At 39.4% G+C, this 15,605-nt stretch overlaps 1 protein-coding gene across 18 annotated transcripts in view; it reads right to left on the reverse strand.

Moving 5' to 3' along the window:
* SGMS1 (sphingomyelin synthase 1) overlaps nt 1–15,605 on the reverse strand; it is a 323,691-nt gene that overhangs the window by 210,103 nt on the left and 97,983 nt on the right. For 17 of the 18 annotated variants that reach the window (XM_054437158.2, XM_054437161.1, XM_054437165.1 and 14 more), the window contains exon 3: nt 6,363–6,457. The exons of the other annotated variant lie outside the window; for it this stretch is intronic. The gene's annotated coding sequence lies outside the window, so the exon portion shown is untranslated. The remainder of the gene's footprint in view (nt 1–6,362; nt 6,458–15,605) is intronic. 18 annotated transcript variants of the gene reach the window in all.

Below are 15,605 nucleotides of genomic sequence, written 5' to 3' on the forward strand. Positions count from 1 at the left end.
ATATAAGAAACTTTAGCACAAATATTCCTAACTGCTGTTTCACATCAGAAACTAGAACTGGATTATTCTTCAACAACAGGATACTGCCAGGGAGCAGCAGAGACTGTTTACAAAATGACCCCGAAGAAAACGTCACACTTCATGTATTTTCAAACCCATGAAGAATAGCTATGAATCAAAGCCGAGTCTTAAATCTCATTTCAATTCCAACTTTCCTCCTACCAAAGGGAAGGAGGCATATTGTTAAGTTCAAAAGACCCAAACAAGATATCAAAAAGCTGCCTGTGAGCACCAAACAAAAGATATTTCATATAATTTATCTGCAAATACTAAAAATGCAGTTCATGGCAATTATGCCTCTGCCTACATGTCATTGTGTTTTGTCATAGGTATTTCTAAATGATGCAGTCTGAATGAAATGTCCATTTTTCCAAACTCATAAAAAGGTGAGGAGAAGAAAAACTAACATTTTGGTGATTGTCTACCTACCATGTATATCAAACCTTGACACGATAAGTCTTTGAGATTGTTAAATATCCCTTAATATCCATTCTCCCTTTCTTCCTTATAAGAAAACCCCCAGTTCTTTTAACTGATACCCAGAAAAAGAACCACAGTTCCCAGACTCTTTTGCAGCTAGGAGTGGCTACGTGGCTATGCTCTAGCCCAGCAGTGCTAAAAGTCTTATATGGCTCTTATGATTACACAGGGCCCACCTGGACAATTCAGGATGTGCTCCCTATCTCAAGATCCTGAGCTTAATCACATCTATAGTCTTTTGCCATGTAAGGTAATATATTCACAGCTACTGGGAACTAGGCCATGCCACATCTTTGGGGGCCATTAGGCCATTATTCTGCTACCACAATATGCTAGATATCATAAACAAAGTTCTTTAAGGTCCTCAATAATTTTTAAAAGTATAGAGGAGTCCTAAAACCAAAATGCTTAAGAACCACTGCTGTAGCATATAAACAGATTAAGGTAGTTATTAGGTGGGGAAAAGCAAAACTCAGCAAAGCTAAGTGATTAACCAAAGTCCTACAGACTATCAGTAGATCTTCAACTTGAACCCAGGCAGTTTGGCTACTGATGAACCTGTTATGGCTCCCTCTGTCCCATGCACCAGTCTCTGAACTCCCAGACTGTGGCAAGGGCCAAAAAAGTTATTCTGTAGGATTTTTTTGCAGGCATCAAACAGAAGATACAACAAGCACTCACATATGAATCTGGTGAGCAGGAGGAAGAACAGGTTGGAGAGGAAGGTGATTAAAATAATCCTAACTTTTCAAAATCTTATTTAGAAACATACTAACTCATTATCTTTTGTCAGAATGGAGCAAAATGTTACAAATGGCCAAGTGTCCCAGTGCCAAGTCAAAGAGAGATGAGTAACCCTCCTCACTGCAGAGGAACACGATTGTGACTAAAGCACTGGAGACACAGGAACACTGCTCTGGGTCATACATCAGAGCCTGGTCACTTGTCTTGACAATGACTGTAAAGCCCCACCTTTTAGCACCCCAACTGACATAAACCTATGAAAGACAGCACTCTTGGGCTGTGTCTCTGCATCGTTTTGATATGACCAGAATCCAACTTCACAGTGGAAAAGAAACAGCACTCAGGTGAATTCTGTTAAAAATCATGCTAATCATGCAACTCATAACCTTCAAAGGGACACATTGACAGAGAACTGACAAGTTCAAAGGGCCAGTTGCTGCTTTGCCAAATCAAGTCCCTGGCCCAGGACAACAGAACTGGAGCAGTGGCAATGAGATGTCTTTCCCTTTGCCTGAGCAGTGTGCCATAGAGCCTGATGGCTCCGCTGGCACAGAAGGCTAGGCAAAGCTCACTCAGAAAGCACTGGCCATCCCTGACAAGCATCTCCAGTACTACTCCATCACTTCCCCAGCTCCCCAGGTGAAGCTTCTGGAGTGCTCAGCTTTCCAACCATTTGGAAAGCAAAAACTAGCAGCAGTGACTGAACTGACGGCCAAGAAAAACTCAAGAATACAAGGACACAGTTGGAAGTTACTACTCATTAGAATTTGCTATCAAAGCAAGGAAAAGCTACACAATTTTCTGATATTTTTATTTTTCAAATGAAAGTATAGAGCCAATACCAGGCAATTCCTCAAAGAATCTCTCATCGCAGAGCTCAGCATTTCCTAGAAATGTTTTCAGTGCCTGTCTTTCCTATGATTATACTAGTATTACAAATATCCTACCTGTAATCTACAAAGCAAAGAGACTGCAAATTAGAGACATGCCTAATGTATTACTTTCATCACAAAATCCACACACACACTTGTCAGATCTGTGTAGCCTCTAAAAACATATGGTTGTCTATTGGTAATTATTCTGCTGCAGAAGGAATAATAATTTTAAAAAACTGTTAAATCAGCAACCTCACTTGACATCCATTTTGAAATATTTTTTTCATGTGCCAAAGCCCAAGGCAACTTAGCATTCTACAAACCAAAAATTTCATGCTGCTTTCTATGCCTATTAAGGGGATGCAGAATGTAAGAACATGAAGCTTACAGAGATGATGCCTCTAATTCACAACAGCAAACATCAATTTTCTGCATTCCATGTGAAGAAGAAACGCATCCACAGGCAGAGACCCACAACTGACTCGTTTATATCTAGGACTCTGGAAAGAAAAATGGCATTGTGACAGAAAATAGATTGGGAGGCATAACAAATTGGTGCTGAATAAGTACTCTGTTCTAATGAGTTATTCCAACAGTGGTAATTCCAGTTTCCAAGGGAGTAAATATTCAATAGATTAACTACAAAAAGAACCCTGGCAAAAGTGTAAGGATATAGTATGTCATATGTTTAGCTAGCTTTCAAAAAGATCACTCTTGCACTATTTTCTTTATCCTTAGGTGAAATAAAGGATAATAAATTGATAAAGAGTACTTAGAGACAATTGATTTTTAAAAATCATTTGAGCATTCCTAATTCAGGAATTCTGGTGGATTAGATATTTGCAAGGCCCTTCTGCTATACTATAATTAGAGTCTGAATAAATTACATTTTAAAATACTTTTTAATGTGTTGGTTAGCTCCAGGTAGAGAAACAAATCCCATGAGAATATAGTGGGAACATCTATTGTTCCTGAGCAAAGAACACTCAGGAGTGAGCAAAAAAGAAAGTTGGAGTTGCCCTGGAGGTAACTATGAATACCAGCAATGGGGTGGGGCAAGTGGACGTCCAAGTTTCGGCATAGTGGAGAAAGCCCAGCTGGAAACCAGAGGGAATAGGTATTCAACGGGAAGAGAAGTGGTCCTGGGTCTGTAGCATCCTCCTGGCTCCTAGTACAAATAAAATCTCAAGAAGTAATACTTCAAGATTCCAAGACATAATTATCAAGCAAATATTAGCATGTAATCCAAACTCACCCTGCACACTAGGAAAGAAGCCGAAAAACATTTAGACCACCAAGGATTTCAGATACTGGCATTATCAAATATAGGATATGAAATAACTGTTTAATAATGAGGCCAAAAAATGAGCAAGCAAAATGAAACCATCAAAAAATACTCAGGCAGATTTTAGACAGAAATAAAGATTTTAGAAATTTAAAAAACATACTCATTTGAATTAAAAATTCAATAGATAGGCTAAACAGAAGAGCCAACACAGCTAAAGAGAGAAGTATTGAACTAAAAGCTAAATCTTTTTTTTTTTTTTTGAGACAGAGTCTTGCTCTGTCGCCCAGGCTAGAGTGCAGTGGCGTGATCTCGGCTCACTGCAACCTCCACCTCCTGGGTTCAAATGATTTTCCTGCCTCATCCTCCCGAGTAGCTGGGATTACAGGCGCCCGCCACCGCGCCCGGCTAATTTTTGTATTTTTTAGTAGAGATGGGGTTTCACCATCTTGGCCAGGCTGGTCTCGAACTCCTGACCTCATGATCCACCCGCCTCGGCCTCCCAAAGTGCTGGGATTACAGGCACGAGCCACCGCGCCCGGCCTAAAAGCTAAATCTTAAATTACAGAATAAAGCAGAGAAAAATGAGAAAGAAAATACTGAACAGAAATGAAGAGACATAAAGGATAAAAAGAGAAGTTCTAACCTCCATTTAATCAAAACCAGAAGGAGATGATAGAGAGAATGGAGAAATGGCAGCATTCAAAGCATTGAGAGCTGAAAAATATTTAGAGTGGATAAATGAAATAAATGGATAGATACATGAAACACGAAAAATATAAACAGAATTCTTAAAAGAAAGCTCTAAATAGACACATTGTAATGAAACTGCTGAACACCAAAGACAAATAAACAAACTTAGAGTAAGTCAAATCTTCTACTAAAAAAATAGCAAGTGAAAGATAAACAGATGTCCTGACAGCAAAAATGAAAGCTATGGACAATGGAACAGTATGTTCACAACACTGGGAAAAAAAATAACTATCAACTAAGAACTGTAAGAGTGAAATAAAGACATTTCAGAAACCAAAATTGAGAGAAGTTACCACCAAAAGATTCTCAGGAAAAGAAAAAATTCTGAAGAAGCTAAATCTCATCAGAGGAAATGTAAGGATAGAAGAAAGGAAGAGGAATAAGAAATGATTAGCATATAAAGTCAAACAAATACCATCTCTGTACAATAAAATTTACTAATTTGTATGGTAAAACAAATAATAAAACTGATATGCTGAAAAGAACATCTATGTACAGAAGGAGGGAGTCTTCATTAGGTGTACTATGAGTTTTGTATTATTCCAGAAGGGGATTCGAATACCTTAAATACTGACTGACTTTAAAACTTCTATGTGTGCACAGTATATTTTCAGGATAATCATTAGAAGAACAGAAATACAAGTTATAATTTCCAAATCAGCAGAGAAAGAAAAATTGAATAAGAATATAAACCAACAAGAAGTTCAACTCAAAAGAAAAGAAAAAACAAAGATTAGCAATAAAAATGTTTTTAGTTTGTTTGTTTGTTTGTTTGTTTTTGAGATGGTGTTTCGCTCTTGTCACCCAGGCTGGAGTGCAATGGTGTGATCTTGGCTCATTGCAACCTCCACCTCCCGGGTTCAAGTGATTCTCGTGCCTCAGCCTCCCTAGTAGCTGAGATTACAGGCACGTGACACCATGCCCGGCTAATTTTTATATTTTTAGTAGAGACACCATGTTGGTCAGGCTGGTCTCGAACTCCTGGCCTTAGGTGATCTGCCTGCCTCAGCCTCCCAAAGTTCTGGGATTACAGGCATGAGCCACCACACCCCGCCACAATGAAAATACTTGTGCCATATAAACAGTTTCAAATTTTTTAGACTATGTTTCAAAAAACAAACAAAGAAACAAGCTCCATTCGCTATACAAAAAAAGACTGAAATTTTTGTCTACATTAAAATTATGCACTCTGTTCTCCAAAGGATATCAAAGATGTTCAATCGCACTATTAATCAGGAAAATGCAAATAAAGATGACAATGATATACTATTTTACACCCACTAGCGGGGCAACAAAGTACCAAAGATTGGAGGGAAGGGAGACAATAGATAAACTGTGATCAATTCTTGCCATAGAATTTAACTTAACCAGAAAACTTAATTTACTACCATTACACGCAACAAGTAAATCTTACAACATAACAGGGCAAAAAAAAAATGCAAGCTGCAGAACACTACATGCAATATACCATTCTGTTCAAGCTTAAAATTAAAGCTAAGCAATATATTGTTTGGAGATTATATATACAGACATAGTAATCAACATATATACAGACACAGAAATAGAACATAGAAACAGAATCAACGATAACACTAGAGACACTGTTTCATTCATCTAACTTTTAAGTTCTAGGTCAAGCTCTTTATTTCATCTCAGATTAGCACTCTGAGCAGCACTGGACTTACCTGTTCAACTCCAGAGAAGAAGGCAGACCTGGTAACTGTGATCTTCCAGGATGAAAGCCTCCATCAAAAGCAATTCCAGATTAAGGGAAAAGGCATGCCCCCAACTAACATTATCCTAGAACCTTTCCTACCTGGTTTATGTGACTTCAAATTCAGCAGCATCCTTTTCTGTCATTTCCAGAGACTCAGGCTGACACTGTTTCCTGTGGCCTTTGCTTTACGCATTTCTGCCACCCCGGCCCAGACTGCTTGCCTTCTCCAATGGGGGAGCTGGCCTCTTCAAGTGTGTTTCCTACTTTTCCCAAACCACACTGGCCGTTTGTTGGCTAATTTTACCCTTGGGCACCACAAAGGCCTGGAAGATCCCCTTATATGCCATCAGAGCCTCACACACAATCTCAGAACAAAGCAAGAGTGATTACAAGGAACTTCAGAACCATGAGTTCTTTGAGAATGGGTGAAATGCTGATTCTGACTTACCTGTATTATTTTTTATTACAACCCTCTGCTGTGTTCCAACTTTACTGTTCTTGAAATTCAAAAAGTCCACACCCCTTCAGTCACTGAAGCTTTACCTGGAATAATAAGGGCAGAAAATAAGGAAGGAAGCAACCAGAAGGAACAAAAGGGCCCACTTGGAAAAGAAACTCTCTCATATAATCAAATCAATTAAAAACTTGATTTGTGAGAGAAATAAGGGCCACCTGGATTAAGGAAACTCTCTACCTCAGTCTAAGCCATTTTAACTAAAACTATTAATAGGGGCAGGGCGCAGTGGCTCACACCTGTAATCTCAGCACTTTGGGAGGCTGAGGTGGGAGGATCACTTGAGCCCAGGAGTTTGAGACCAGCCTGGGCAATATAGCAAGACCTTTTCTCTACAAAGAATTTTTAAAATAGCCAGATGTGGTGGTATTTACCTGTGGTCCCAGCTACTCGGTAGGCTCAGGTAAAAGGATCACTTGAGAATGGGAGGTGGAGGCTGCAGTGAGCCGTGATTGCACTCTAGCCTGGGCAACACAGCAAGACCCCATCTCAAAAATAACTATTAATGTCTTATTAATAGTAACTTAATGTTTGCAGAAGAAATCAGTATTATTTACAAACAGCTTTCACATGCATTTTCTCATTGGAGCCATAAGATCTTGAGAACAGACAAGCACCATTTTAAAATGCAGCAGCTGAAGTTCCCAAAGGTTGGGGAACTTTCCCCCAATCACTCAGCCACCAAGTGTCAAAGAAGAAATCAGTGCCCAGCTCTACCAACCCTTGCTCCAAACTCTTCCACGACACCATATAACATAATAGTTTCAACTTGAACAGCAATATTTATTATTTCTTCCTGCATAGATATGCTTTCTTAGCCAACAGAGATAGAATGACTTTGCATGCTAAGTGACCAACACTGCAATAGGATTAATGTATTTACCACAGACAACCCAAAAGGTAGAAAATCCACACAAAGGTAGTTAAGAAATACCTTATCCTTTCTGCATACTCTACTTTTCTCTTTAAATCATAGTTATACTTGCTGGGATTTTTTGTTTTAATTTTTTTTCTTTTTTTGTTCTTTGAGACAGAGTCTCAGGCTGAGTGCAGTGGCACAATCATGGCTCACTGCAGTCCATGGGCTGAAGCAATCCTCCCACCTCAGCCTCCCAAACAGCTAGGCCTTCAAGTGCATGCCACCATGCCCAGTTGATTTTTTTTTTTAGTAGAGATGGGGTCTTGCTATGTTGCCCAGGCTGGTCTCGAAATCTTGGACTCAAGTGATCTTCCCACCTCAGCCTTCCAAAGTGCTGGGATTACAGGTATGAACTACCATAACTGGCCTTTAAATTTTTGTATTTGGAAATAATTTCAAGCTTACAGAAGAGTTGTAGAATAATAATAGTACAAAAGTATCCAGGTACTTTTCACCCAGATTCACTTATTATCAACATTTAACCCATTTATTTAACCATTCACTCACTGTCCATTCATTCATTTGACTTTTTTTCTGAGCCATAAGGAGATAAGTTCAATACAACACAGCATTTTACCTCTAAATACTTCAGAATTTATTTCCTAAGAATATTCTCTTACATAACCACAATATAGTTATCAGCCTTAGTAAATTTAAAATTTATATAATACTTTAATCTACTGCTATATTCAGTTAACCCAATAATGCCCTTTATAGTTTTTCTCTTTCCTCCGATTCAGATCCAGTCCAGGGTCAGATACTGCATTTAGCTGCCATTACTCTTTAGCTTCCTTTCACCTGAACCACACCAGCTTTCCTTTGTCTTTTATGACACTGACACTTTAGAAGAATATAGCCTCTCCCCCTTTTTATATTAATAGAACATTTCTATTTTGACTTTCATGATGTTTCCTCAGGTGATTCCTGATGATTCAGTACAGAATCGTCATGTAGTTTTCTGCATTCTCAGAAAACTACAAAAGTGATATTTTCTTCTCTGGATATCACATCTAAAGGCACAAAAAGTCTATCTGCCCCAGCTTGGTTATGTTAATTTTGATCACCCAGCCAAGGTGTTGTCCAACTTTTCCAATGAAAAATTACTACTTTTTCCCTTGCAGCTAACAAGTAATCTGTGGGAAGACACTTTAAGACCATGCAAATATCTTGTCCCCCATCAAAACTTCCCCCTAGATTTAGCATCCATTAGTGATGTCTGCCTGATAAAAACTTTATACTGTGATGGCTGCAACATGCTGACTTTTCCAACTCCAGCAATCCCTCCATATTATCATTCATTACTCAGCATTATACATTGTTTACCAATATATCTATTTATGATCACCTGAGATACATGAAGTCCTATTTTTTCAATGACTTATAATTTAACCTTGTACTTAAGTATTTTGGTGCTCCAACTGTCTCAGACTTAGCCAGTGGGAAGCCCTTCAAGCTGGCTCCTGTATCCCTGTGACATACTCCATCTTTTAAAAATATTTTCTTACTTTTATTTCCTTACTTTCTGATATTTTAAAAAAAATTGTTATGGGCTCATCTTGTGTCTACCCTGTCTCTAACTTGGATCCTGTCAATTCTCCCAAAACCACTGGTTCCTTTCCAAGGAGAATGCTGTTAGAGACCAAAATCTGGTATTACCCACTTTTATAGTCATTGTTCATATCTATTGATTATTATTTTGAATATGGGTCACAATCCCCTGTTACTTTGCATGCTTCTTTCCATTATAAGGTAAACAATTGGAGGGTGTTCAGTTTGGCTCCAGTGGCAGCTAAATTACTGGTGGGTCCTCTTGATCCTGCCAGGCTTCATTTTACACTTGGTTAAGATGAGTCTATTTCACTTATGTCCTTAGTCCAAGCTTATGGCCCTTACTGTAAGGTATGGATGGTCTTTATTCCTAGGATGTGATGTCTCAACAGAATGGCTATGTGATGTCTCAGTAGAATGGCTAAGGTATTCAGCAAGGTCTCTTCACCTTGGCTAGGCCAGAAACCCAATCTTTCTCAGTAATACATGACCTCTGGTACCGCCATTCTGTTCTTAGCCTAGCAGCAGCTGCTCTCTGCCGGGCCTCACCCCTCAAGTAGCTCCCTCCTCTTCAGTACCCTGCCATACAAATCCCAGCCTCTTCAGCAGCCTTAAACTCCAATCTCTGCTCTCTCAATGCTATGAGATCACCATGCTCTGCTAGAGTTCACCTCCCTATATCACAGCGGGGAAAGTGTTCAAGCAGGAAACCAGGGCAAATGTGAGTCCCCCTCTTGTGATTCTCTTCTCTCAAGGATCACAGTTCTGGATGCCTGCTATTCACTGCCTGAAAACCACTGCCTCATAGATAGTAGTCCTGTTTTCTAGCTGTTTACCTTAGGAGGCAAGAGCAGCACCCATTACTTCTCTCTTTTTCTCTTTATGCCTTTAATAGTAAATGATGATTGAGGAAGACAGGTCTGCTCTACTGGGAAGGGTTAAGACTCAAATACTTTCAATGTATAATAAATGCTCTTTACTTAAACATTTCAAAGAAACTCACTTTCTAACAGTCTGTTTCTTACAAATGTATGTGCTTACTTTAAGCATAACACTGTAGCAAGAAAAATGTTCTCTATTGGTGAGGCAATTGCAAACAAATGACATGGAAATGTCCCTGTTTCTTCCAAAAAGCTCACTTCAGATAGCCAGCTGGCTATCACCCTAACATGCATTTACATTTATTTCCACAACTCTTCCTCCTACTGGCATAACAAAGCAGTAGAGCCTATCCAAAGTAATGAAAGTTAGTTGCTCTTCTTAATTTCTCTTGTTTATGTGCATGTTCTTAGGGATGGAGAAAAGAATCCTTTTCATATAAATCATTTTCTGGTGTATTTCCAGGTCTACTTATAACCACTGCTGAGAAAATAATTAGAAAATAAACAGTCAAAAATAAAACTTGCAACCCCAGATACAAAGCTAATCAAAAGAAAACCAGCAACGAAGAATAATATTTTATCAAATACTGTGAGAAAAGATGATTTTGTAATCACAGGAAAATGGAGAACAAGTCTTTCCCTGCACAAGCCAGTAGATTTGTGCTCATGGCACACATGCGTGCAGATGCTCACACACACACGCAGCATTCCAAACACACTGTTTGCAGACTGAAATGTGGGACACCCTCTTGCTACTTCTTGGGCAGAATTTCTTCATATTAGAAATCCACATTTCAGCTCATCTAATTCATTTTCTCAAAAGGAATCAATGCATGACAAGTTATACCTTTCTTTGGTTCTACTTCAGGTCCCCTAGATCTTAAAAGAGAGCACCTGATGTAAACAAAATGCTTTATTGTCTTTTTGTACCCCTCACTGTCCAGGCATTCCTAATATTCTTGGGGCTCTTAGAACAGTCTTTTCACAGATCACAGTGTCTCCTGTAGACCTTGTTGAATTCTGTTTCCTCAAGTTCTGCATGTGTCCAGCACCCCAATGAGGTACAAATTCTACTGTGCGACCCATTTCCCAGGAATGCAGTCTGAGCCTCTGGGCTTGATAAAACAAGACCTCCATGAACTGCTCCCAGTACCCCTTACCATTTCGTCTCTTAACACTTTATGCTCCATCACTAGTGAAAAACTTGTAGCCATTCCCCTTCATGAAATACTCTTTTCCTCCTTTCTTCTCTTGACTAACTCTGAAAATTTTTTCATGATCACCATTCAAAGCTGGGTTAGTGCCCCAGCCCTATGCTCACCTTTATAATAAATAAACTTAACTGAGTGCCTTCGATATGCTAAGCATGGATGGGCACTTAACATGTATGATCTTATTTAGTGCTACTACTAAGCCTGTAAAGTAGGTGATATTTATTATTATCAGCCCATTTACAGATGAGCAAACATGAAGAAAGACTACACAGCGTCCCAATGTCACGCAGCTGGGGAGTGGTGGAGCCACAGAGCTCATAGGCTTTTCATTACAAACAGCATGAAACATAATTAGTTGGAAAATTAACAGCATAATAGGTACTTCCAGGCAAAAGGCCCAGAATGTCAATGGTGACCCTATGACAACACTGAAAGGGCAAAAATAAGATGAGAGTAACTCATCAGAATCCTTCAGAAGAGGGTGCAAAAAGAGACCTATAAACTAACATCAACTATAATGCCCATAATAAAGACCAAAATATTTTACCAAGACAGGGTGATCAGCAATTTCTAAGAATCAAGTAATATACACGTGGCTCAAGCAAAAATAATGTTTAAAAGAAGTGGCGGAAATAGGAAAGAATTTTCTTAGTAGGGATTAGAGAAAAAGCATTAAGTCAAAGATTAAGAAGAGCTCTCAGAGGAAATAATCTGGAATATTTGAATAATTAAATCAATTCCATCCTCAAGAAGTTCTTATACTGGGTAACAAATAGCATCCTCTATTGCAGTTACATGTTGGCTCCTACACAAATTGAATGAGTGAAGATTAGTGAATAGGAAAAATTATGTTGTACCCCATCTGGGCCCTGTGTGCCACAGACCCAATATGCCTGTTTCTGGCTCTAGATTGCAAAGGTGGGGTGTAAAGGAGGCATGAACAGGAATGCTGATGACGTGCTCCTTCCAAATGCCACCCAGACAGCCTCATGAAGAGCAAGGCAGAGAGAATCAATATTTCAGTACAGGCACCACTCAAGCAGGTTACCCTTCTTCACTGGTAGAGACCGAGATGCTTGGTCTCTTGGACCTTGATTGTGAAGATCTTAACCTCACTTCAAAATAAAAATCAAGCACAGTCAAAGTTATCAATGCTGGGCTCTACACTTCTCAGGAAAATTGAAAAACAGAAAAGAATCAAAAGTAGAAAAGTAAAGATCACTGAAACCTAATTTGAGGTATGAAATTCCCAGAGAAAGTTTTGTCTAGGGAAAACAAGGGAGACTGTACCACTTACCATCATTTTAAGCACTACTCTGCTATGAGCAATGGATAGCATTTTTCCATTTCCACCAAAGATAGAGCAGTGAAAACAACTTTAGCCTAAAGCATAAGAATTTCAGCTTTAAGACAGTGACTTTCTCGAAAGCAAGAAATTTTAACTAAGGAGTCTGTAGTTTGTATACCCATGTCAAAGGTTGCTATGTTAATTATTAAAACGTAGAACTCTCAAATTGGTATTCCTGTAGAATATGTGATTTTTGCCTCAGAAGTTGCGATAATAATCAATAATACAACCATTTATTGAGTGCTTTGTTACAGGCCAAAAGTCACTCAGGGAGGCCTGAGGGGAAGCCCAGCTCTGTTAGTGCTGTGGGATTCACATGTGTATTAGTCCGTTCTCAAAGTGCTATGAAAACTACCTGAGACTAGGTAATTTATAAAGAAAACAGGTTTAACTGACTCACAGTTCCATCGGCTTAACAGTAAGCATAACTGGAAGGCCTCAGGAAACTTACAATCACAGCAGAAGGCGAAGGGGAAACAAGCACCTTCTTCTAATGGCAGCAGGAGGGGGTGGTCGGTGGGGGAAGTGCCACACTTTCAAACCATCAGATGTCATGAGAACTCACTGTCATGAGAACAGCATGGGGGAAATCTGCCCCCGTGATCCAATCATCTCCCACCAGGTCCCTCCCCTGACACATGGGGATTACAAATCGACATGAGATTTGGGTGTGGACACAGAGCTAAACCATATAGACACACAATCTCCCTGTTTCAATGCACAACCTCTTGACTACAGGGATAAGACCAATGCAAATTAAACTTACACTTACAAAATAGAATAACAACTGCTTTATGAGGTTTGAGAAAGGATTCAGTTAAGTTAATCTTATTTACCCTGTGCCTATCATGTAGCAAGCACTTCATAAATGTTAGCTATTATTACTGGCAAATAATTTTAACTTTACGTGGGTCAACTTCTTCCTGTTATTGAATCCCTGATTCTGTTAAAGGCAAGAGAGGGTGTTTAGGTCAATGAGAGTAATGTAACTTCAAGATGAAAAAGAACTGGCTGGCCGGGCATGGTGGCTCACGCCTGTAATCATAGCACTCTGGGAGGCCGGGGCAGGTGGATCACGAGGTCAAGAGATCAAGACCATCCTGGCCAACATTGTGAAACCCTGTCTCTACTAAAACTACAAAAATTAGCTGGGCGTGGTGGCATGTGACTGTAGTCCCAGCTACTTGGGAGGCTGAGGCAGGAGAATCGCTTGAACCTGTGAGGTGGAGGTTGCAGTGAGCCGAGATTGTGCCACTGCACTCCAGCTGGGTGACAGAGTAAGGCTCTGTCTCAAAAAAAAAAAAAAAAAAGAAAAAGAAAAAAGAAAAGAAAAAGAACTGGCCACGTGTTCAACCACACAGCCCATCCACAGCCATCCACTCCCTAAGTAGACATTGATGGCATGCCCATCACGCATGGAGCACTGGGGTAGGCCTCTATGGGGAAAGTCAAAATGAAAATGGCACAGCCCATAGCATTGCTCAAAGGACATCATCACCTTATTGTTAATCACAAACACTTGTGGAATATTCCCCATATGCCAGGCAGTGCTGCAAGCAACGTGTGTGTATGTGTTCATGCACACACTTATAAACATATATATTTACTCTTTTAATCCTCAAAATAACCCTTTAAAGTATTACTTACTATCCCTAATTTACAGATGAGAAACTGAGGCACAGAGAGAAAATATAACTTGCTCTCGGTTGCACAGCCTGTAATTGGCAGAGCTGAGATTCAGCTCCTGGCTATCCAGTTTCATAGTCTTAGGCTCCTAGCCACTTGATACACTGCCTCTCCCTAGACGTGTCCGCTAAGAACTAGAGTGAGAACAGACTACAATAAGGGCCCAGTAGGAACACAAATAAAGTGTGGTGTTTGTGGGTTACTTGTGCTATCTTGACACATAACAGGAAGAAGAAGAGGCCTTTAACTACAAAATGATGTGTTTAAGCACACCGTAGCAACCCAGACTGAAAGTCATCCAAAAAACACTTGTGTCTGTCACCTTGAAGAGCCACCTTCTCAGTTATTTAACACATGCTGCAGGGAAAGAAGAGGGCTAAGAATATGGGCTTAGAAGTCAGACATGCCTGGATTTGATTGGCAGGTCCTCCAACAACAGCTCTGTGGTCTTCAACAAATAAATTACTTGACCTGTCTCTTCAATATCCTCATTGTAAGGATTAAATGAGAAAATTTATGAAAGAGTTTAGTTGTAGGACATGGCTCTAAGTACTAAATAAATAAAATAATAAAAATACTAAATAAATAAATTGTTGTTGCTATTTTGCTTCAAGATTCATTCCTAAGTAATATTTAAGAGTACCAAGTACACAATATCAGTCTATAAACCAAAAAGTATGCAACTTACAGGATTTGAAATACATTGTGGATTCATTATGATATCAATAAGTATGAATTAGTAGAGCCCAAAAAGTATGATAAATCTGTGTTTCAAAATGCTAGAGAATAAAAAAATTCTTTCATCTTATGAGATAAGAGCAGTTGTGTATTGAGGGATGACTCTGTCCTCAGTCCTGTAACAGGTACAATGCAGATTTTACTCAATCTTCAAAAACCACTCAGGGGTTTGTCAAATGATACTGATTTTACAGATTAGGATTCTGAGCCTCTCAGAGGTTAAATGATTGACTCCAGGTCACACTACCAATACACAGCAGAGACTATTGCTTAAAACCAAAAGACTTACCAGTGAGGCAGTCAGAAACATAGCCATTCCACAAAGCATTTCCTTGGCACCAATCAGAATTTCATCAAGAAACATCCCAATATTATCAATGTCTAAATCCCCATTGCACATATTGTGTTTTAAAGAAGCCTAGGCTGGGTGGTAGCTCACACCTGTAATTCCAGCACTTTGGGAAGCCAAGGTGAAAGGATCGCTTGAGCCCAGGAGGCCTAGACCAGCCTGGGCAAAATAGGGAGACCTCTGTCTCTACAAAAAAATAAAAACTAGTCAGGCTGAGGTGAGAGAATAGCTTGAGCCCAGGAGGTTGAGGCTGCAATGAGCCATGATTGCAACAGAGCAAGACCCTGTTTCCAAAAAAAGAAGAAGAAGAAGCCTAAATCACTGACTGGGAGGTTGTGATATGCCACTGGTCAAAGTGACATACTACTAGAAATCTCATTCCATCATCCAGTTCAGTCAGAATGTCCCTTGGAAACATTGTCAGAGATGGGTAATTTACAAATTGCCATAGCTATCCAAAAGTGACTATATTTCCACAGCAATACATTGGTTCC

This window comes from Pongo pygmaeus, chromosome 8, assembly GCF_028885625.2.
Source record: "Pongo pygmaeus isolate AG05252 chromosome 8, NHGRI_mPonPyg2-v2.0_pri, whole genome shotgun sequence".
In the NCBI taxonomy this organism is placed as follows: Eukaryota; Metazoa; Chordata; class Mammalia; order Primates; family Hominidae; genus Pongo; species Pongo pygmaeus.